Below are 21,900 nucleotides of genomic sequence, written 5' to 3' on the forward strand. Positions count from 1 at the left end.
CCCAGCCACTGCGTGTGTGCGTGTCCCTGTGTGTGCATGTCTGCATGTTAAGAAGGTAGACAGAATGTCAAGCATTCTTAAAAAGATTTTCAAAATTTTGTTTAAAGGCAAAGAACTGTAGAATCTTTTTTTAAACTATGTATTTGTGCATTTTTCGGTGTGTTAAATAAATGGAATGATATCAGAATCATATAAACAAAAATGCTAACATTTAACATCTCTGGAAAGGGTTATAGAATTCTGGGAGGTAAACTTTCAGTCTTCCAAACGTCTGTCCATTAATTGTTCGTTTACTTATTTTTTTGAGACAGAGTCTCTGTCACCCAGGCTAGAGTGCAGTGCTGTGATAATAGCTCATGGCAGCTTTGCTCTCCTGGGCATAAGTGATCCTCCTGCCTTAGCCTCCCGAGTAGCTGGGACTATAGGTGCGCATCACCATTCCTGGATATTTTTAAATTATTATTATTTTTAGTAGAGACAGGGTCTCATTATCTTGCCCAGGTTGGGCTTGATACTCCTGAGCTCAAGCAATCCTTCCACCTCAGCCTCCCAAAGTGTTGGGATTACAGGCATATACTATTGCACTCCGTCTGTCCATTTATTGTTTTGTTGTTGTTATTGTTCTGTTTTTATTTGTTTGTTTTTCTCACTATTGGAGATAGAAATTTTTAAATTAATTGTTAATAGAAAAATATGCATTTGCATTATTTGTGTTAGAGAAAGTTGCCCCAGATAGTGTTCCATGGAGCCAGTGCCTAGAAGACCACATCTTTTATCTTGCCTCCTTTATGTCCTTTATGTTTAATCCAGTGATGAAACAATCCACTAGCAACGGGCAAGTCCTCAATTTTCAGAGGTATTTGTAACTGCGCACAAGCACGGGACTGATTTTTCCGACACCAATTTGCCTGTTATTTCCCTCCCAGTTGGATCTGTTTTCTTTTTCTTTCTTTCTTTTCTTTTTTTTTTTTTTTTTTTTTTTTTTTTCTGGAGACGGAGTTTCACTCTGTCGCCCAGGCTAGAGTGCAATGGCGCAATCTTGGCTCAATGCAACCTCCGACTCCTGGGTTCTAGCAATTCTCCTACCTCAGCCTCCTGAGTAGCTGGGATTACAGGTCTGCACCACCACACCTCGCTAATTTTTGTATTATTAGTAGAGATAGGGTTTCACCATGTTGGCCAGGCTGGTCTCAAACTCCTGACCTTAGGTGATCCACTCACTTCGGCCTCCCAAAGGACTGGGATTATGGGTATGAGCCACCTCACCCAGCCAAATCTGTTTTCTTTTTCTTTTTTCTTTTTATTTTGAAACACAGTCTCACTCTGTGGCCCAGGCTAGAGTGCAGTGGTGCGTGCAGTGGTGCAATCTTGGCTCACTGCAACCTCTGCCTCCCAGGTTCGAGCGATTCTCCTGCCTCAGCCTCGCGCGCCTGCCACTATGCCTGGCTAATTTTTGTATTTTTAGTAGAGACGGGGTTTCACTATATTGGCCAGGCTAGTGTCGAAACTCTGTCCTTGTGATCCGCCTGCCTCAGCCTCCAAAGTGCTGGGATTACAGGCGTGAGCCACTGTGCCTGGCCTCTGTTTTCTTCTGTAGTTTCACTACCATCCTTTGTGGTGAGTTGGGTGAGTGTTAGCCCAGGGTGGAACCTAGTTTTGTTTTGTTTCTCTTGCATCTGAACAACATTTGGTCTCGATTTCAGAATGATCACGTTGCAGAGCAGGCCCCCCAAATGTAAAACTAGGGGGAAGAGAAATCACAAGTCCACTAAGCCTGGGCAGTGGTCTTAGGTTCAGAATATGGTGTCTTAAACACTCCTGCAGACCCTGGTCCTTTATTGTTGCATCTGACTGAGGCTACTACGATTGTTGCTACTGATAAAATGAAATGTACATTTGATGTATATAGTCAGATTGCCCTACAAAATGGCTTTACAGATTTGCTCTCCAGTCAGCGTGGTGTGAGAGTGCCTGAGACTCTATCCCCTTCTCAAGGCCTGTGGTGTGACTGGGAATAGAAATGATGGCTCTGAAATTTAAACCCAACAGAAGCTTCCTAAGGCTGCTGTAACAAAACCCCACAAACTGTGTGGCTTAAAATAAACAGAAGCTTATTCTCTCACAATTCTGGAGGCCTGCAATCCCAGATCAAGGTGGCAGTGGGGGTATTTTTTCTAGAAGCTGTGAGGGAGGGTCTGTTCTGTGCCTCTCTCCTAGTTTCTGGTGGGTGCCAGCAATATTTGGCGTACCTTGTCATGCAGACACATCTCTCCAATCTCTGCCTCCATCTTCACAAGGCATCTCCCTCTGTGTCTCTGTCTCAAATCTCCTTCTTTCTTTCACAAGGACACCAGTCAGGGGACTTACGGCCCACCTTAAGTCCAGTATGACATCATTAGAGATCCTTAGCTTAGTTACACCTGCAAAGATGTTTCATTTGCAAATGAAGTCACATTCTGAGGATCCTGGTAGACAGAACCTGGAGGAACACTGCTCAATCCACTACAGATTCATCTCTTGCTTACAGATTTTCTGGCTCTCTGATTGCTGCTTTGTTATTAAGGACTTTGACACTGGGTATATCCAATAGCCTTCCTGATCTTTAGTTTTCTCACTAGTTCAAGGAGGTGTAATCTTTGGTCTGTTGTTCTTTCCTAAAAGCACTGTAAATGCAAAGTGACCCGCAAACACAGAAGGAGATAAGAAACCAAAGAACAAGGCAGACAAATCCAGTTTGTCAGTAAAGGGTGATTTATTAGGAAACTTACAGACAGAAGTGTCGTCTTCCATGGCCACAAGACAGGCAGATCTGCGTACTGCAACCCCTGAGACCCAGGGCTTATGTCTCGGGAGGAAAGTCTACGTGCTCCGGAAGGAATGTGTAGACAGCTGAAAGAATGCTGTGGGTGTCATGGCTTATGATGTATGCAACAACATCAAGGGTTGATTTGGAAGAGAGGCAAAACTTACAGTAAATAGAGATTTCTACATAAAGAATAATACATCAACTAGACATCTTGGAGTCATTCCCAGACTCGAGGTTAGTCAGGAGTCACATGGTGGATTAGCATCTGAAATAGAGTCACTGTTGTCCCCACAGCTGCTGTGGTTTTACAGCAGCAGATCAGAAAAAGGTCCCCTTCAAACCTCGTGTTGAAATTTAGATCCCCAATGCGGCAATTTTGGGAGATGGGCCCTGGTGGGAGGGGTTTCAGTCATGGGGGTGGATCTCTCATGAATGAATTAATGTCCTCCCATTAGTTCACAAGAGAGCTGGTTGTTAAAAGGAGCCGGGGCCAATGTGATGGTTCCCATCTCTAATCTCAACACTTTAGGATTCCAAGACAGGAGGATTGCTTGAGGCCAGGTATTCAAGACCAGCTTGGGCAACATAGACATTGCAACATCCCTGTCTTTACCAAAAAAAGAAAAAATTAGCCAGGCATGGTGGCATGCACCTATGGGCCTAGTTACTCAAGAGGCTGAGGTGAGAGGATAGCTTGAGGCCAGGAGTTCAAGGTTACTGTGAGCTATGATTGCATCACTGCACTCCAGCCTGGGTGACAGATCAAGATCATGTCTCAAACAAACAAAGAAACAAACAAACCAGCCTGGGACCTCCCCCCCGCTTTGCTTCCTCCTTCAGCATGTGTGATCTCTTTGCACATGCCGATTCTCCTTTCACTTTCCACCTTGAGCTGAAGCAGCCTGAGACCCTCAACGGATGCCCAATCTTGAACTTTCCAGCCATTAGAACTGCAAGCCAAATAAACCTCTTTTCTTCATAAACTACCTAGTCTCCAGTATTCTGTTAGAGTAACACAAAACAAAGACCTCTGCCTCACTCGTTCAACCTTTCATTACATCTATTTGTGTTGAACACCTTTTTGACACCCAGTTCGGTACATCTTTTGACCTGATATGATCTTTTGGAGTAAAGAATAGAGGAACTGGGGTGACATCAGCAAGATGGCAGAATAGGAAGCCCCCACGCTTGTTTCCTTCACAGAGACACTGACTTAACAACAATATATAGACCAAAATACCTTTATGAGAACTCTGGAAACCAGTGAGGAAGTTGCAGTACCCCAAGGCAAGACCAAGCCAAGAACAGTGCACTGAAATCAGTAAGAAAAACCATTTCACTTTATCTGCAATTGTCCCTCTCCCAAGCTAGCACAGCTCAGTTTGTCTCAGAGCTTCTCCCTTAGGTTAGAGGGAGGAGAGAGAAGAGTGCCCAGTGTTTCAGCTTTTCGGAGGGTTGCCCAGAAAACTAGTTTCTGTCTTACTTGACCCAGGGCGCTAATGGAACCAGAATAGTTTGGATGCCTGGAGGATGCTGAAAGCAAGGGAGAACGGAGTGGCCTACTCTGGCACCAGAGGGCCTGAAGTGCTGCACACAGAGGATGGCATGACCCAGGGTAACTGGGAGAAGGTGCTCAACTCATAGGTCTTCCCTTGGCAGGGAGGTAGAAGAGTGGGCTGTTTGGCCGGCTCTCCATCTTTTCAGAGAGCTGCTCCAAGGACTGGTGAGTGTCTCATCTGATCTGGGAGAGGTGATAGAGAACCAGCATACTTTGGATGGGGCCTCTGAAAACAAAGGAGAGGAGAGTGGCTTGCTGCTGTGGCACCAGGGAACCTGCAGTTCTAGAGACAGACACCAGAGGGAGGCAAAGATTATGATCTTCTGAAAAAGAAACTGGCAAACCTCTCTAATTGGAAAAGTACAGGCAAAGCTCAGAGGAATTGCGTCCTCCTAGAAAGATTTCAGAGGCCCCCAGAATCTCTAGGTGTGGCTGATTGGTGAACAGAATTCCCTGTTACAAACCCAATCCATAAAGACTGAGAGAGGAGGCTATTTTTTCAAATGCATACAACTCAACAACAAAAAATACCACAAGCCACGCAATAAAGCAGGGAAATATGACTGCTTTAGGAACAAAATAAATCTCTAGAAACCACCTCCGAAGAAATGGAGAACAAAATAGGAAAATAGGAACAAAATAGAACACAATAGGAAAACAGAGAACAAAATAGGAAAATAGGAACAAAATAAATCTCTAGAAACCACCTCCGAAGAAATGGAGATCTATAAATTATTGGATTAATAATTCAAAACAATTGTCTTAAAGAAACACAGTGACTTTCAAGAGGACACAGATAATTAAATGAAATTTTTTAAAATGTATGAACAAGATGAGAAAATCAACAGATAAAGAATGATAAAAAAAAGAAAGAAGCAGAAAATTTTGAGCTGAAGAATATAACAACTGAATTGAAAAATTCACTAAAAAAGTTCAAAAGCAGACTTGATCAAACAAAATAGCTAGTGGACTAACAACAGGTCATTTGAATTTTTGAGTCAGGGAGCAAAAAGAAGAAAAAATGAAGAAAAGTGAGGATAGCCTGAGAGATTTATGGGACATCATCAAGCAGATCAACACACACATTAAAGGCATTCCAGAAAGAGAAGAAAGAGAACTTATTCAAAGAAATAATGGTTGAAAACTTCCCAAATCTGACAAAGGAAGTGGACATCCAAATTCAACAATCTCAAAACAAATATTAGTAAATTAGTAAGACGATTAGTAAGATGAACTCAAAGAGGCCCATACAGAGAGACATGTCATAATCAAACTATTATCTTCAAAAGAGCAAGGGAAGGGACTCATGATGTACAAGGGAGCTTCCATTAGAGTATAAGTAGATTTCTCCACAGAAATTATATAGGCAAGAAGGGGAAGGGATGATATGTTCAACATGCTCAGAGAAGAAAAGCTATCAACCAAGAATACTATGACTGGCAAGACTGTCCTTCAAAACTGAAGGAGAAATACACACCTAACAGCAGAGCACCCAAATGTATGAAGCAACATTGACAGAATTAATTGAGAGAAAGTGGAATGGTGGTTGTGAGGGACTGAGGGGAGGAATGAATGGGGAGTTACTGTTTAACAGGTACAGAGTTTCAGTTTTGTAAGATGAAAAAAATTCTGGAGATGAATGATTGTGATGGTGGCACAATAATGTGAATGTACTTAATGCCATTGAGCTGTATACATAAAAATGGTTAAAATGGTAAATTTTATTACACTTGTTTTACCATAAGTTAAAAAAAAATTTAAATTAATAGGCATGGTAAAAGCAAGAAAATATCACACATAATCAGGAGAAAAACCCATCAACATTATAAGATTCATAAGTGACATAAATGGTGGAATTAATAGACATGACATAGAAATAGGTATCATAAATATGGTCTGCATGCTCAAGAATGTAGAAGGTGAGGAGATAAACAGAAGATACCTTTAAAAGAAAGATTAGATGGAATTAACAGCAGAGTAGGTATTTGTATTAGTTTATTATCACATTGCTATAAAGAACTACCTAAAACTGGGTAATTTATAAGGAAAAGAGGTTTAGACCAGGTGCAGTGGCTCTTGCCTGTAATCCTAACACTTTGGGAGGCTGAGGTAAGTGGGTCACCTGAGGTCAGGAGTTCGAGATCAGTCTGGCCAACATGGTGAACCTCCATCTCTACTAAAAATACAAAAATTAGCCAGGTGTGATGGCAGATGCCTGTAATCCTAGCTACTCAGGAGGCTGAGGCAGGAGAATCACTTGAACCCAGAGGTGGAGGCTACAGTGAGCCTAGATCGCTCCAGTGCACTCCAGCCTGGGCGACAAGAACAAAACTCCATCTTAAATTAAAAAAAAAAAACAAAAAGAAAAGACATTTAATTGACTCACAGTTCCACAGACTGTACAGGAAGCATGTCTGGGGAGGCCTCAGGAACCTTACAATCATGGCAGAAGGTGAAGGGAAATCAGGCACGTCCTACATGGCTGGAGCAGAAGGAAGAGCACGAAGGGGGAGGTGCCACACACTTTGAAACAACCAGGTCTCATAAGAACTCACTATCATGCGAACAGCAAGGGGGAGTCTGCCCCCATGACCCAATCACTCCCCCCTAGGCCCCTCCTCCAACATTGGGGATTACAATTCAACATGAGATTTGGGCAAGGACACAAATGCAAACCGTATTATTCTGCCCCGGCCCCTCCCAAATCTTATGTCCTTCTCACATTTCAAAATGCAATCATACCTTCCCAACAGTCCCCCAAAGTCTTAACTCATCCCAGCATTAACTCAAAAGTCCACAATCCAAAGTCTCATCTGAGATAGGACAAGTTCTTCTGCCTATAAGCCTGTAAAATCAAAGCCAGTTAGTTACTTCCAAGATACAGTTGGGTACAGGCATTGGCTAAATACTCCCTCCCATTCCAAATGGGAGAAATTGGCCAAAATAAAGGGGTTACAGGCCCCATGCAAATCTGAAACCCAATAGAGCAGTCATTAAATCTTACAGCTCCAAAATAATCTCATTTGACTCCATGTCTCACATTCAGGGAACACCAATGCAAAGTGTGGGCTCCCAAGACCTTGGGCAGCTCTACCCCTGTAGCTCTGCAGGGTACAGCCCCCTCAGCTACTTTCATGGACTGGAGTTGAGTACCTGTGGCACTCCAGGTGCACAGTGGAAGCTGATGGTAAATCTACCATTCTGGGGAGTGGACCTCTTCTCACAGCTCCACTAAGCAGTGCCCCAGTGGGGACTCTGTGTGGGGGCTCCAACCCCACATTTCCCTCCATATTGCCCTAGTAGAGGTCCTCCATCAGGGCTCCTTCCCTGCAGCAGACTTCTTCTTGGACATCCAGGCTTTTCCATATGTCTTCTCTGAAATCTAGGCAGAGGCTCCCAAGTCTCCACTCGTGCTCTCTGTGCATCCGCCAGCTTAACACCACATGGAAGCTCCTAAGGCTTATGGCTTGCACCCTCTGGATCAGTAGCCTGAGATGTATCTGGGTCCCTTTTAGCCGTGGCTGGAGCTGGAGTAGCTGGGATGCAGGGATCAGTGTCCCTAAGTTGTGTAGGAGAGTGGGGCCCTGGGCCTGGCCCAGGAAATTCTTCCCTTCTAGGCCTCCAGGCCTGTGATGGGTGGGACTGTCACGAAGGTCTCTGAAATTCCTTCCAGGCATTTTCCCCATTGTCTTGGCTATTACTATGGCTCCTCTTATGCACATTTCTGTAGCTGGGTTGAATTTTTCCCTGAATATGGGTTTTTATTTTCTACCACATGGCTGGGCTGCAAACTTTCCAAACTTTTACACTCTGCTTCTCTCTTAAAGATAAGTTCCAGTTCCAGCTCATTTATTTGCTCACAAATATAAGCATAGGGTGCTAGAAGTAGCCAGGTCAAGTCTTGAATGTTTTGCAGCTTATAAATTTCTTCTGCCAGATACCCTATATTAATACTCTCAAGTTCAAAGTTCCACAGATCTCTAGGGCAGGGGCACAATGCCTCCAACCTCTTTGCTAACACATAACAAAAGTGACGTTGCTTCAGTTCCCAATAAGTTCTTCATCTCCATCTGAGACCACCTCAGCCTGGACTTCACTGACCATATCACTATCAGCATTTTGGTCACAACAATTTAACAAGTCTCTAGGAAGTTCCAAACTTTCCTTTATCTTCCTGTCTTCTTCTGAGCTCTCCAAACTGTTCTAACCTCTACCCGTTACCCATTTCCAAAGTCACTTCCACATTTTCAGGTATCTTTATAGCAATACTTCACTCCCAGTACCAGTTTTCTGTAGTTGTCCATTCTCACATTGCTATAAAGAACTACCTGAAACTGTGTAATTCATAAAAAAAAAAAAAAGGAGGTTTAATTGACTCACAGTTTCACAGGCTGTGCAGGAAGCATAGTGGGGAAGCCTCAGGAAACTTACAATCATGGCAGAAAGTATAGGGGAAGCAGGTGCATCTTACGTGGCTGGAGCAGGAGGAAAAGTGTGAAGGGGAAGGTGCTACACACTTTGAAACAACAATATCTCATGAGAACTCACTATCACAAGAACAGCAAGAGGGAAGTCCACCCCCATGATCCATCACCTGCCACCAGGCCCCTCTTCCAACATTGGGGATTACAATTCGACATGAGATTTGTCCAGGGACACAAATCCAAACCATATAGGTATTAAAGAAAAAAGACCAGAGAAGAAAAGATCAGAGAAAGAATGAAGTACAGATGGAAAAAAATAATCAAGGATTTTTGTGATAATATCAAGTAATCTGATGTACATGTCATTGGAATTTTAGAATGAGAAAGTGTAAAGAATAATGTTCTGAAATTTTTCAAAATTGCTGAAAATTATAAACCAACAGATCCAAGAATCTCAATAAACCTTAAACACAGGAAACATAAAGAAATACACACCATTATGGTTTTTCTATTTTATAATGATTTTAAAAAGTAAAAAAGAAAAAACCACATCACTGCACATCATATCATAATTCCTTTAAATACAAATGGTCTAAAGGCTGTGAACAAAGGCAGATATCATCAGAATGAATAAGAAAAGCAAGATCTAAAATATGCTGTCTATAAGAAACCAAGTTTAAATTTAAAGACAGGTAGTTAAGAGTAACAAAATGAAAAAAAGATACACCACAAAGTCACTAAATAAAACAAACATGGAATAGCCATATTAATATCAGACAAAGTAAATTTCAAAAGGACTATGACTTATGTTAAAGAGAAAAATTTCATAATGCTACATGCAAAAGGAAGATGACATTCTTAAATGTCTATACAACTAAATAACATAATTTCAAAATACATGAAGCAAACCTGATAGAACTACAAGGAGAAACAGACAAATCCACAATTATAGTAACAGATTTCAACATTCCTCTCTCAGTAATTGATGACCAAATAGATATCAAATCTAAGGGACACACTTAAGACTTGGCAGTGCTATTAATCACATTGACCTAATTAATACTTTTCAGACTCCACCCAACAGCAATTAGAATTCTTTTTAACTGTTCCTTCTTTTCTGTGGCTCCCATACAGAGAGACCCTCTGAATGAGGAACGATGTATTCTTATTTTCTCCTAATTCTCCTAAAAACTCCACTTGGGAGAGACCTGCTGCACAACTTAAAGACAACTATATTCTGTACTTAGATGAAGTATTTGTCAAGCTCCCTGGAAAAGGGAAGCAAAGGATCCTGACTTGTTTACTCTGCGCCTTCTGGAAGAAAAAAGGGATGAGAGAGAGAGTGGCAGTCTCACACCATGCTGAAAAGCCCTCCGCAACCAACCTAGATCCATGCGTCCCTTTGGGCCCTGAGGAATAATACTGCCGGTTTAATTCAAGATAAAAAACCAACAAAAATGGTTTCCCTAAAGGATATGCCACGATAGCCATATGTGAAACAATATCCTTTGTCCTGAGCTCAGAGAGAATCAAACCCACTATAAAAGAATTTGAAATGCCAGGCGCGGTGGCTCACGCCTGTAATCCCAGCACTTTGGGAGGCCAAGGCGAGCGGATCATGAGGTCAGGAGATTGAGACCATCCTGGCTAACACGGTGAAACCCGTCTCTACTAAAAATACAAAAAAAAAAAAAAAAAAAAATTAGCCAGACGTGGTCACGGGCGCCTGTAGTCCCAGCTATTCGGGATCAAAAGGTCAGGAGTTCAAGACCAACTTGACCAACATGGTGAAACCACTTCTCTACTAAAAATACAAACATTATCGGGGCGTGGTGGCATGCGCCTGTAATCCCAGCTACTCAGGAGGCTGAGGCAGGAGAATTGCTTGAACCCAGGAGGCGGAGGTTGCGGTGAGCCGAGATCACGCCACTGCACTCCAGCCTGGGTGACAGAGCAAGACTCAGTCTCAAAAATAATAAAATAATAATAATAATAATAATAGATGTGAGATATACATTGGTTCAGTCCCGAAAGGTGAGACAACTCAAAGAGGGGGCTTCCAGGTCATAGGTAGATTCAGAGATTTTTTCTAATTGGCAACTGGTTGAAAGAGTTATTATCTAAAGACCTGGAATCCACAGAAGGGAATATCTGGGTTAAGATAAGGGGTTGGGGAAATCAAGGTTCTTATTATGCAGATGATGCCTTTAGGTAGCAGACTTCAGAGAGAATAGCTTGTACATGTTTTTTTTTATCAGACTTAGAAAGGTGCCAGACTCTTAGTTAATTCTCTCCTGCATCAGGAAAAATACCTGGAAAGGGAAAGGGATTCTCTACTGAATGCAGATTTTCTCCACAAGATACAACTTTGCAGGGCCATTTCAAAATATGTCAAATAAATATATTTTGGGGTAAAATATTTCTATTTCTTTTGGGGCCTGCTATCTATCATGTTGGTATCTTATTGCTACAAAGGGTCTATTTAAATACAAAAATTAGCCAGGCATGGTGGCATGTACCTGTAATCCCAGCTACTCGGGAGGCTGAGGTGGGAGAATTGCTTGAATCTGGGAGGCAGATGGAGGTTGCAGTGAGCCAAAATTGTGCCACCGCACTCCAGCATGGGGGACAGAGTGAGACTCTGTCTCAAAAAAAGAAAAAAAGAGTCTATTTCATTAGTGTTAAGGTCTCTTGTTTTAACATTAATTGTGGTCAGTTGCGCCTGAGTTCCAAGGGAAGAAGGTATAATGAGGCAGGTCGAACCACCCGTTCCCATCATGGCCTGAACTAGTGTTTCAGGTTTATTTTGGAATCCCCTTGGCTGAGAAGAGGGGTCCATTCAGTTGGTTAAGGGGCTTATAATTTTATTTTTGGTTTACAATCCAATATGTAGATGATGTGCTGATAGCCTAAGAAACTAAAGAGCAATGCCAAACTGATACTTTTGGCTTTGTTAGAATTCCTCACTTCAGAGGGGGTTAAGGCCTTACTAGACAAATTGTAATATTGCCAAACTGAGGTAAAATATTTAGGACATTTGTCACCGAAGAACACAAAAGTGCTATAATCTAGGAGTTAGCTAAGTTTTCAGATGAAATGGCCTACAACAGGTAAAATAACTTACAGACAATTTTGGAGACAAGTAGGATATTTTTCACAGTGGACTCCAAGGTCAAAAGACAAAATTACAACAAATTTAAAGACCTCAATTGACTTTATTATGAGCCTAGAATTGTGCAACACTCCATTCTAGAAAACAGAGTGAGTGTTGCCACGAGCTGAGCAGAAGGCGTTGGCTTTATAGACAGAAGGAATGAAGAAAGCATAAGCAAAGAACAAAGAGCGTATCCCTGGTTTCCAAGCTACTTTTCTGGTAAGGCGGGCACAGGGAGACAGAACAACGGAGAATAACTGACTAGTTAACATCAGGTTGTTTCAGGCTGCTGCTTTTGTGTAAGGATTAAAGCAGAGGGAATTCATTATCATGCTGCTTAAAAATGGAAACTGGCCTGTTTGGGAAAATGGCTGTTAAATCTCTCTCCTGTCAGATAACAACTTAGTTTTGGTTTTGTAACCTGGAACTTTAGCACTGGTGCCTCTGTTTTGATTTTTAGTCTGGTCCACTGGGGCCTAGTGTATGAGCTTCATCCAAAACAATGACCTCTCATAATTTTACTTAAAACCAGCTTTTACGGAGCAGGCAAAAACCTCTGATGGAGCATTACATGACAATATTCCAGACTCTCTGATTTAATCCTTAGAACCTGAAGAGGCTTTTTTGTGTTGTTTTGTTTTTGAGACAGAGTCTTTCTCTGTGGCCCCGGCTGAAGTGCAGTGGCATGATCTCGGCTCACTGCAACCTCCTTCTCCTGGGTTCAAGCGGTTCTCATGTCTCAGCCATCTAAATAGCTGGGACTACAGGCGCCGCCACCACACCTGGCTAATTTTTGTATTTTAAGTAGAGATGGGGTTTCACCATGTTGACCAGGCTGGTCTCAAACTCCTGACCTCAAGTGATCCGCCCACCTCGGCCTCCCAAAGTAATGGGATTACAGGCATGAGCCACCGTGCCCAGCCTGAAGAGCCTTTTGAACAACTGAAATTGGCTATAGTCTCTCTCTGTGCTTCAAGAATTCCAAATTTTGAAAAACCTTTCCAAGTGATTTGCCATGAAAGGCACTGCTGGTAGAGTTCCTGGACCAAACCAAGGGTCTGGCTGCTTACTTTCATGGCCCACTAATAAGACGCAGACAAACTGGAAAAGAAGAGAGTTTATTTCTGTAAACGGGTACAGGGAAGAGGCTGGGAAAATATCACCAAACCAACTCAAAATTTCAAAGTTTTCTAGAGCTTATATACCTTCTAAGTTATATATGTCTGCATGTAAGTGTGCATTCATCTAAATACATAAGTGATTAACTTCTAATCTATAACTAAGGTCTGAGTCATGAAGACCTTCTTCTGGAGCCTCAGTAAATTTACTTAATCTAAATGGGTCCAGGTGTCAGGCGTGATTACCCTTATCTTGTCTCCTGCTAAAACATGGAGGTTTGGGGAGATCCTTCAGACTCCCAACAAAACTCGTTTAATCTGGCCGGGCACGGTGGCTTACACCTATAATCCCAGCACTTTGGGAGGCCGAGGCGAGTGGATCACCTGAGGTCTGGAGTTCAAGACCAGCCTGGCCAACATGGTGAAACCCCATCTCTACTAAAAATACAAAAAAATAGCCAGGCACGGTGTCTGGTGCCTGTAATTCCAGCTACTTGGGAGGCTGAGGCAGAAGAATCGCTTGAACTTGGGTGGCGGAGGTTGCAGTGAGCTGAGATCATGCCATTGCACTCCAGCCTGGGTAACAAGAGCAAAACTCCGTCTCAAAAATAAAAACACCCAACTTGTTTAATCTTGGCCAGACATGGCAGCTCACGCCTATTGTAAGCCCAGCACTTTGGGAGGCAGGGGTGGGTGGATCATCTGAGGTCAGGAGTTTGTGACCAGCCTGGCCAATATAGTGAAACCCCATCTCTGCTAAAAATACAAAAATTAGCTGGGCATGGTGGCACGTGCCTGTAGTTCCAGCTACTCAGGAAGCTGAGGCAAGAGAATCGCTTGAACCCAGGAGGCGGAGGTTGTGGTGAGCTGAGATTGTGCCACTGCACTCCAGCCTGGGCAACACAGTGAGACTCCATTTAAAAAAATAAAAACTAAAACTTGTTTAATTCTAAACAGGTCCTGTTAAGAATTCCTTCGTTATCTTGTCATGCTTCAAGGTCCAGAAAGGACCTAGGCAAGACTCTTGGTGGGCTTCCGTTACATTCCAGCCTTTGTACAGGGGCACTGAGTCTTTCAGCTTTTATTATTTAACCTAACCACTCAGTGCCGAAACAGTTGGCATGGAGGCCTGCCTGTTCAGCTGTTAGTGAGACCTGGCCTGCCACAGTAGAATTTAATTCAAAAGTTGGTATTAGACGATAGACCAGTAGCATATTTCTCAGTTCTTCTGGGTGCCTGGATGCCTTCGAGCTATGGCAGGAGCTGCTACACTTATTATGGGAGCTCATTAAAGGTCTTATTATTAAGACCCTTACTTTGAGTCTTAATAAGACAGATGAAAAAAACAAACTGCTTTTCCTACTCACACCACTCAACACAACACTTCACTTCTGACATCAGATGTGTGTGGGCTTGTCCTCATACACTAAGCAATTCTGCAGTGGACACCCAATGAGAGTCCTCCTATCCAATTCAACTCTGACACTGTCTACCTGGGCATAGTGTCAGATCCCACAGGTTAAGAGCTTAGTTCTATTTTCACAAGACTGGCCTATTTTCAGACACCAATTGCAAGTAGTAGGTTGTCACCTATGCGCCTCACTGAGCAGCTATAAATTGGGGTTCCCGCAACCCCATTCTAATTTGTTAGGAAGATTCATAGAACGCAAGGAAACATTTACTTATGTTTACCAGCTTATTGTATTAGTAAGGAATATTATAAAGGATGCAGATGAATAGCCAGGCGGCAGTGATCCATGGGGCAAGGTATGGAAGGGAAGGGGTGATAAGCTTCCAGGTTCTCTCTGCAGCACACCCCGGTGGCATCCTGTAGGCCTGCCACCCTACAGCCAGCTCCATCTATTCAGCCATTCAGAAGCTCTCTGAACCCCATCTTTTTGGAATGTTCTGGAGGCTCATTATGTAGGCACGATTGATCAATCATTGGTCATTGGTAATCAGCTCAAGCTTCAGGCCCTCTCTACTCTCCAGTGTTAGCAGGTGGGGCTGAAAGTGCCGATTCTCCAATTGTATGGTTGGTTTCCCTGACAACCAACTCCATCCGAAGGCTATCTAGGGACCCCCAGCCACTAATCATCTCACTAGCATACAAAAAGACACTTATCACTCCAGACATTCCAAGAGTTTAGGAGCTGGTGTGCCAGGAACCAGGAACAAAAACCAAATAGATATTTCTTTTTTTTTTTTTTTTTTTGAGACGAAGTCTCGCTCTGTTGCCCAGGCCGGAGTGCGGTGGCCAGATCTCAGCTCACTGCAAGCTCCGCCTCCCGGGTTTACGCCATTCTCCTGCCTCAGCCTCCCGAGTAGCTGGGACTACAGGCGCCCACCACCGCGCCCGGCTAGTTTTTTGTATTTTTTAGTAGAGACAGGGTTTCACCATGTTAGCCAGGATGGTCTCAATCTCCTGATCTCGGGATCTGCCCGTCTCGGCCTCCCAAAGTGCTGGGATTATAGGCTTGAGCCACCGCGCCCGGCCAGATATTTCTTATTATAAATCACAATATCAAAGCATCTGAAGGAAATCAAATGATTTTACCCTAAAATAGACTTCCTCGACATAGCTCAAGGCAGATATTCAGAAGGGTTGGAGATACAAAAATAACTAAAAAGCTGCCTTTCGTGGGGGAGATTTGCATCTGTAGAGAAATCTGCACTGATGAAGCCAGGCTGTCTCTGAGGCCCTCTCTCATCCAGATCTGAGAAAGATTAACCGAGAGTCTGACACCTTTAAAGTCTAAAAGAAACACTCACCACCTATTCTCTCTGAGTGTTGCTACCTGTGAGGCTTCATCTACATAACAAGACCCTCTTTGCTAGCCAGGCCTCCTCTTCTTCCCCTCCATAACGTGTGTTGCCGCCATAACCTGATCTAACACTGTAATCTGGTTTTGGCCATGCTCTGAGCCCCCATTGTTTTGTTGTTGTTGTTGTTTTTTTTTTTTTTTTTTTTTTTTTTTTTTTTTGAGACGGAGTCTCGCTCTGTCGCCCAGGCTGGAGTGCAGTGGCCGGATCTCAGCTCACTGCATCAAGTTCCGCCTCCCGGGTTCACGCCATTCTCCCGCCTCAGCCTCCCGAGTAGCTGGGACTACAGGCGCCCGCCACCTCGCCCGGCTAGTTTTTTGTATTTTTTAGTAGAGACGGGGTTTCACCATGTTAGCCAGGATGGTCTCGATCTCCTGACCTCGTGATCCACCCGTCTCGGCCTCCCAAAGTGCTGGGATTACAGGCTTGAGCCACCGCGCCCGGCCGAGCCCCCATTGTTAATGTAACCTCAAGATAGTACATAAGCTTCGGAACCCCACTGGAGAGTGGGGGTAATCACTCTGCGATTTTCCTTCTGTGGGTATTAGTTTCTATGTCATTTCTCCTATTAATTTACCTATTGTGAGTTGATTTTTCAGCAGAATTTTCCCTTGCCCCATACAGTTTTGGTGCTGTGAGCAGGATACTATTGACAGAAAGGTTACATAACAGGCACTATAACTTAAAGAAATTTAAAGTTAGTTTTATCCCGAGCGAAGTTTGAGGACTAATTCTCTGGGAAATACAGACTCAGAACAAACCAAAAATGTCTTTCAAGTGGGCTACACAAGATAGTATTTATACATTCTGTTACATGGAAATGGAGAAGCAAAGGTGACATTCCTACAATTCTGATTGGTGCTGAGTGATGTTGTACATAAGATAAAGCAAACACATGGTTAACATATATAGGGTGTGAAAATAAGTAATTCGAAATCTAAGCTTTCAGAACCTTAAAATATTTTGAGCCTTAAGGGAATGCGATTATGGGATCTGAGTCACATAAACTGGCAGCTGTAACCTAGGAAGCTGTAACTTCTGTTTCCCTGATTATACATTAGTCTTTTTTCTTACCTAAATTATTCTGTAAAATGTTGTAAATGAATGAAGGATGCCAGGGAAGACCCCTTCCCTCTCAACTATTGATCTTCATGATAAATGAACCTCCCTCTTTCCTCTCTCACACAAAGATTTCATGAGGATCACATTGTCTAAAATGGAATGTTAAATATGCTTTTTGCGTATTTAACATCTAACAATGGAAAGGAAGTGAAAACATGCTGCAGCTAATTAAATTGTAACTAATAAACCAGCCCTGTGTAGAAAATGTTATAATCCTACTAGATTTTTTTGTTTTCTGCCAATATAAGTGAGATTTTAACTTGTCTTTTTTTTTTTTTTTTTTTTGAGATGGAGTCTCGCTCTGTTGCCCAGGCTGCAGGGCAGTGGTGCAATCTTGGCTCACTGCAACCTCTGCCTCCCGGGTTCAAGCAATTCCCCTGCCTCAGCCTCCTGAGTAGCTGGGACTACAGGTGTATATGCCACCACGTCTGGCTAATTTTTTGTATTTTAGTAGAAATGGGGTTTCACCATGTTGACCAGGATGGTCTCGATCTCCTGACCTCATGATCTGCCTGCCTTAGGCTCCCAAAGTGCTGGAATTACAGACATGAGCCACCGTGCCCGGCCAAGACCTTAACTTTTAATTTTGGAGCACTGGAGTCTGTGTTTTCTGGATGGCAATTGCCAGTTTTTCACTTGAATAAACTCTTTAAAACTGGATGCTGATCCTTTCAATTATTTCAGGTTGACAACGGTAAAAGGTTAATGAGCATGTAGGCATCTTAGGGGATGATTGATTCTATACTGTCTTTGTGCTTCATGGCATAGGCAAGGTTATAATCAATAATTCAGTGAAATATTTGACAAACTCAAGCCTTGCAGGCACGAGTTCAGCTTTAGTCCATAGGCCCAGTTTCTATTACCCATATGTCCAATTTGCGGCCATCTTGGGCCACTTTTAAGATTTTCATTTTTCTGACAAAACCAAAGCTCTGCTCTTCTGAAGCCACAGCTCAGGGAACCCAGGACCTCACCAGCCTGTGGAAGGATAAGACATTCTCACCAGCCAGGCTCCCTGCCTCTCTTTTTGCAGAATCCAGTCAAGCAGAAGGTAAAAATCACTGTCTCTATTTTCCTCTGTGAAATCTTGATTAACGGGAGAAAAGGATTTGCGTCTAGTATTGGGTGTAGCGACTCTTGTGTACTTTTTGGTATAAGTATTCATATTGTTTGATCTCTTTCCTCAGATGGATCCTTTAAATTAGAAACATTTCTAATTTAAAAAAAAAAAAAAGGATTTTAGAGATCCCTTATCCTTATTTGTATTTATGAGAAAGTTAAATTAAAAGAAAGACAGCATCGTGGTATCATGACTGGATTTAGAAATTCTCTTGAGAAAATTAACAATCAAAAATTTGACCTACCCGGGCATGGTGGCTCATGCCTGTAATCCCAGCATTTGGGAGACCAAGGCAGGTGGATCACTCAAGGCCAGGAGTTCGAGACCAGCCTGGCCAACACTGTGAAACCCTGTCTCTATTAAAAATACAAAAAGTAGCTGGGTGTGGTGGTGCACACCTGTAGTTCCAGCTACTCAGGAGGCTGAGGCATGAGAATCACTTGGACCCAGGAGGCGGGGGTTGCAGTGAGCCAAGATGGTGCCACTGCATTCCAGCCTGGGTGACAGAGTGAGACTTCATCTAAAAAAAAAAAAAAAAAAAAAAAAATTTCACCTAAAACAAAGTTAAAATCCTTTGCATGCTCAAACTGCCTGCTTTGGATGCCTTGTAGGATTTAGAATGACTGCATTCTATCTTCCAGCTTAGAAGTTAAAATTCCACATTTTAATCACCATAGCCTGGATTCAATGTTCAATTCCCAGTCAGGGAATCAGTCTCATTTGGTTTGACATTTGTGTGACTTTTGACTTTTGGGAGCGACCAATTTTTATTGAGGAAGGTACCTTTGGTAAAAGAGTTCAAAAGCCAGGAGTATTAGCTACGTGTTCTGAATAAAGTCTGATAAGAGATTTGCAAGATTTTCTTAAAGAGCTCTGTGGTCAGAAGTCAGCTTAATTAAAAGCTGATATTCAAGCTACATACATATTTTTTTAAAAGGCCGTTCTGCTTTTTTGGATCCTGTTTTGGGGACTTTTTTTCTCCAGTCAGCTGAAACTCTGTGTGTGTGTGTGTGTGTGTGTGTGTGCGCGCGCGCGCGCGCATTGTGTTGTGTGTTTCTTTTTTTTTTCTTCTTTTTTGAAACCCCTTTTTGAGTTATGTGCTTGGTCTCTCTGTTTGCTTCCTTTCTTGAGAACTGTTCTCCCATTTACTTCCTTTTTTTTTTTTTTTTTTTTTTTTTTTTTTTTTTTTTTTTTGATGGCATCTCGCTCTCTTGTCCAGGCTGGAGTGCAATGGTGCAATCTCGGCTCACTGCAACCTCTGCCTCCTGGGTTCAAGCGATTCTCCTGCCTCAGCCTCCCAAGTAACTGGGGTTACAGGCACGCCTGGCTAATTTTTGTATTTTTAGTAGAGACGGGGTTTCACCATGTTGGCCAGGCTGGTTTCAAACTCTTGACCTCAGGTGATATGCCTGCCTCGGCCTCCCAAAGTCCTAGGATTACAGGCATGAGCCACTGTGCCCAGCCTCTCCCATTTACTTCTAATCCTCCCTGCTTCTCCTTGTTTTGTCATCTTCAGTACCACATAAAGGCATCTAGAAGGAACTTCTAATGACTCTGAGTGAGACCCTTGAGGAAAACAGAAAAAGGCTCCACTCACCCTCTTTCTAAGGTCTCCTGTTTTCCTTGAGAAATTCTTCCTCCAAAGAGTTGCGGGCAGGTTCCCCTCAGTCTAAAGCTCTGCTCCCTCTTGCATTGCATTGCATGATCTCTTCGGCTTTGTGGGGGTAGCAGTTCTCTCTGTGCTATGAGAGAACACAGCCTGTGTGTGCGTGAGATAGCTGGCTTGTCACTGGTGAGGGCTGCGGTTTTGGAGGTGGCTGACTGCAGTTGTTTGCAAGGGGCTACTCATTTCTTTGGGTGTTTAGATAAGAAAGGTGCAGTGTGGACACTTGGAGGCTGTGGAAACACTCACCACCAAGGCATAGGACTCTCATGAGAATGAGCTCAGCACAGAATGGGCTGATTGGCATTGGGTCGCTCTTGCGGTAAGGTGCACTGTAGAAGCATGTACAAGACTTGGTCCTGGCCGGGTGCAGTGGCTCACGCCTGTAATCCCAGCACTTTGGGAGGCCGAGGTGGGCAGATCACCTGAGGTCGGGAGTTCGAGACCAGCCTGACCAACATGGAGAAACCCCCGTCTCTACTAAAATTACAAAATTAGCTGGGCATGGTGGTGCATGCCTCTAATCCCAGCTACTTGGGAGGCTGAAGCAAGAAAATCACTTGAACCCAGGAGGCATATGTTGAGGTGAGCCAAGATCGCGCCATTGCACTCTAGCCTTCGCAACAAGAGCGAAACTCTGTGTCAAAGAAAAAAAAAAAAGACTTAGTCCTATGGAGTGTCCCTCTTTGGGGGGACTTGGGATTCAATGCTAAAATGAGATCCCTGGCTGGGCGCGGTGGCTCACGCCTGTAACCTCAACATTTTGGGAGGATCACTTGAGGTCAGGAGTTTGATACCTGCCTGGCCAACATAGTGAAACCCCATATTAACAAACAATAACAAAATTAGCCGGGCATGGTGGCAGGCACCTGTAATCCCAGCTACTCAGCAGGCTGAGGCAGGAGAATCACTTGAACTTGGGAGGCATAGGTTGCAGTGAGCTGAGATCAAGCCACTGCACTCCAGCCTAGGTGATAGAGTGAGTGAGACTCCATCTCAAAAAAAAAAAAAAAAAAAAAGAGAAATCCTTGATTTTTGGGGATCTAGGAATATAATTTTACAGTGACCTGCAATCCTATTTTGATCAAATGCTTTAAACCATTATTATTTTAGTATCAAGTGTTTTGAGCCTTTGTTATATGACAAACTTCCCAAAATCAAATTTCTTTTCTTTTTTTTTTTTTCTTTCTGAGACTTGTTCCCACTCTATTGCCTGGCTGGAGTGCAGTGGCGCCATCCCAGCTCACTGCAACCTCCACTGCCTGGTTCAAACAATTCTCCTGCCTCAGCCTCCCGAGTAACTGGGATTACAGGTGCCCACCACCACATAGGGTAATTTTTGTATTTTTAATAGAGATGGGGTTTCACCATTTTGGCCAGGCTGGTCTTGAACTCCTGACCTCAAGTGATCCACTGCCTTGGCCTCCCGAAGTGCTGGGATGACAGGCATGAGCCACCTCGCCCAGTCTTCTTCTTCTTTTTTTTTGAGATAGGGTCTTACTCTCTTGCTTCGGCTGGAGTGTAGTGGCATGATCATGGCTCACTGCAACCTCTGCCTCCTAGGCTCAACTGATCATTTCCCCTCAGTTCCCGTCACAGGGACTACAGGGGTACGTCACCACACCTCGCTACTTTTTGTATTTTTAGTAGACGCAGAGTTTCGCCATGTTGCCCAGGCTGGTCTTCAACTCCTGGGCTCAAGGGATCCACCTACCATGGCCTCCCAAATTGCTGGGATTACAGGTGTGAGCCACCACATACAGCCCCAAAAGAAAAAAAAAAAAAAGAAACTCTAGAAGTCTAAGACATATTAGCCTTAGTATGTAAAAATCACACAGAAAGCATTTTTAACTTTCTTTGAGTTATATTTTTATAAATGTGTAATTAATCATGTTCCAAAATTGTATGAGATTCTTAAAATTCTATCTTGATACGTTTTGTCAGTCATAAATATGATTATTTTGTTGTATGCCTCAGAAATAACCAAATTTCCTTGTCAAGTATATCTTTAATCATGGCTATTCTAAGTATTTTGCCACTCACAGAAAGCTATTGCTTTACTTTGATTCTTCTCAGAAAGCAGTTTGTAATCAACTGCAGTCCGGTGCTGGG

Source organism: Macaca thibetana, chromosome 16 (genome assembly GCF_024542745.1).
Source record: "Macaca thibetana thibetana isolate TM-01 chromosome 16, ASM2454274v1, whole genome shotgun sequence".
NCBI lineage: Eukaryota > Metazoa > Chordata > Mammalia > Primates > Cercopithecidae > Macaca > Macaca thibetana.